We start from the raw sequence: 2877 nt of genomic DNA, 5'->3' as shown, positions 1-2877 counted from the left end.
CTGACAACAGTGCACTCTTAAGAGAGCTTGACATGTTGCTCCTGACAGGATGGGATTAGCATATGTCTGATCCATTGAAGTGCTGATGGAAGTCTGTTGTTGACCTCTCTTGCCAAATATTTTTAAGAATCATCCAATTTCAGACAAGATTTTGGTATTCTGGGGCACTGTTTGAACCATGAGAGCGTTTGGGTTTTGTTACATTAGTCTCCTTCCAGTGGCTACAGAGGAATAATTTATGATTTCCAAGAGTGTGCAGGCCAGTCCACATGGACTCTGGGTTCTACTGCACCATGTACATCAGATACAGCTCCACTGGTTTCCAGGGTATGAGTATTTAGCTGACAGCAACATCTAGCTTGGAAATAATTACTACAGAACCAATGCATTTAATTCCATTGAAGCCAAGGATGTGTACTGCCTCACATATTTAAACACCATTAAATTATTTAATTCACTTCTGAATCATATTTCTTTCTTTTGGATTTGTTCCACATACGACCAGTTCTGCTGTCATCTAGATAACAAATCATTTTGTGATTGGTGTTGATGTCAGAGCAAAATCAGGGAAATTAGATATGAATTTTGTAGTGCCCAAATTACTTAGAAGCATTTAAGTCTCATTTTCAAAAGTGCTGTAAGCACTTAAGAGCCCAAGTCTTCTAACTGTAAATAGACTTTGCCTCCTAAGCCTCGGAGCACTTTTGCATACTTACTAGTATTTTAAAAGGAAGTTTATTTTCTCCAATGGCAGCTCTTCTGTTCACTAGATTTAACAATCAAATTTAGAAATATTCCCACAGTTTCTAAAAAGGCTCCAAATCTGATGAGCCAAAGACAGCGCCACAACTTCAGAACTATGAAAGATCAAGGGTTTAAAGGTAGAAAGTTTATTCTTTTAATACACATGCATGTAGTCACCATTTAGACTTAAAAAATAAATCACAGAAGAAACCAGTCTCTTACATAAACGCTATATAACCAACTTTGTCAAAGCATATTAAAATGACATATCTGCATACTCATCAACCAGGAAATACCACCATGAAAATAAGGCATAAAACTGTTCTTTTAGGTTGTAAACCTTATAAAATCTTTCCTTGTTCTATTCCTGATACTATGTAATTGAGCATGCTTTTTTCTACACCTAAATATGTACATGTAAAGTATGTACCCATTTTTAACTCCTTCTGTTCTATGTCTATCCACATTGCAGGAAACATTAATAAAAGACTTTTACCTTACAGCTCTCACTGTAACATTTTTATTGGCAGTCTCTGTTCTACCCATTCTCATTTAACCACCAGAGCGGTAATTTTTTATCCTCAGCTCAAGGGATGACCAGGTGAACACAGATTTGATCATGTTTTCATTGAAGTCCGTGCCAAAAGCCTCACAAGTATTTCAGTGGGAACCAGACTGTGCCCTACAAAGCAATTTCAGCTAGACGCATAAGCTCTGATTCAGCAAGCCACATATCCCAAATTGCTCTGCTGAGTCAAGGCCACAGTGCACTGTGTGCTACGCAGACTTTCTTTAGGGCAGATCAGGGCCTGAGGCAGTAGACTAGAGAGCTGGTTGACTTCCCTTTGAGCATGAATGGACTCTAAATGCCAGCAAATATTCCCTGATGTGATGGTCCTCTAAACACTTGCACATATGCTTAACTCTATTTTTCTGAGGGCCTCCACTGACTGCTTATGGTAGAATGTGAAGCGTGTGCTTAAGAGTTTGCAGCATTCGGTCCGGTTGCTCTATAAGGCTGTACATCACCTCTAGTGTACGCTACCTATTTGGTTTTCCATCACACACAGTTTAGAGTCTGAGTGAGTAACATTCATAGTGACAGGATATCCTGCATGCACTGCTAATACAGAAGATAAACCAGCAGGCTTTGTAGAATGACAGAATAACCTAGGCAGGGAAGGTTGGAGGTCTGTATTCCAACTCCCTGCTCAAAGCAGGGCCATTTTCAAAGACAGATAAGGTTGACCTGGGCCTTCTCCAGTCAACTTTTGAACACCTCCTGACATGAAGATTCCCCAGGCTCTCTGGAAAGCCTTGTCAGGGCCCTTAGAGCACTAATAGACCTTAATGGTCTGACCTGCTTCACCTGGGGCACCCACAAATATCCCCTGCACAGTTCCCCCTTTTCAGCCCAGCCCCGGCCCATTAGTCCCTCCCCCTCCAACACTGTAAGAGTGCTGGTCTCCAGCTCTGCCACAGCCTTCCCCTTTCCATGGCCATGGACTCATTCGATCTGGACTCTGACCTGCAGACTGACTCCCCAGCTTGACCTTGGACTTGCCTCATCACCATGGTCCTACCCATTGATAACTGAGCTGTGTCTGACCCTAGGTACTCTTGCTGGACCTGATTCTTACCCTGGACAATAAGGCAGAGGGCATTGGACCAACCCAAAATGCTCAGCAGGTCTCTTTAACCTCATTAGGCATTTAGGACATTCCTCAAGACACACAAGGGCTCTAAGACTGCAAGCACTAAGTGCACACATTCAGCCACCGTTGTGTGAGAAGCACCACCAAGCTCAGTGCATAACTGAAGACCTTAAAGACACTGTGCTAGGATAAGGATGTAAGCTAACCGCACATACACATATAACCTTGCCTTCCTCCTCCATGCATGCTCTCAGCCCAGCAAATACACCGATACAGAATGTATTGTGCTTACGCGTGGAATTTTCTGAGGGTCAAAACTCGGTCAAATCAAAATCAGATTCCACTGCAGCACTCAAAGGCATTTTTCAGCTAGATGTTTTTATGCTAAATATAAAATTTTTAACCCCCTGCTGGTTTGGCTGTTCTGCTGTTCAGAAAGCAATAGCAAATAGTCTTGCTGAAGTGGGAATAGTTTCTA

The 2877-nt window shown here is 42.1% G+C and overlaps 1 protein-coding gene across 1 annotated transcript in view; it reads right to left on the bottom strand.

Moving 5' to 3' along the window:
• Window positions 1–2877, bottom strand: part of LOC104285217 (IQ motif and SEC7 domain-containing protein 3-like) — a 68133-nt gene that overhangs the window by 1410 nt on the left and 63846 nt on the right. The window lies entirely within an intron of this gene.

The sequence above is a fragment of the Charadrius vociferus genome, unplaced genomic scaffold, assembly GCF_000708025.1.
Source record: "Charadrius vociferus isolate BGI_N301 unplaced genomic scaffold, ASM70802v2 scaffold304, whole genome shotgun sequence".
In the NCBI taxonomy this organism is placed as follows: Eukaryota; Metazoa; Chordata; class Aves; order Charadriiformes; family Charadriidae; genus Charadrius; species Charadrius vociferus.
The sequence above is the reverse complement of the archived record's forward strand: the minus strand, read 5'-3'. Positions and strand labels throughout refer to the sequence as shown.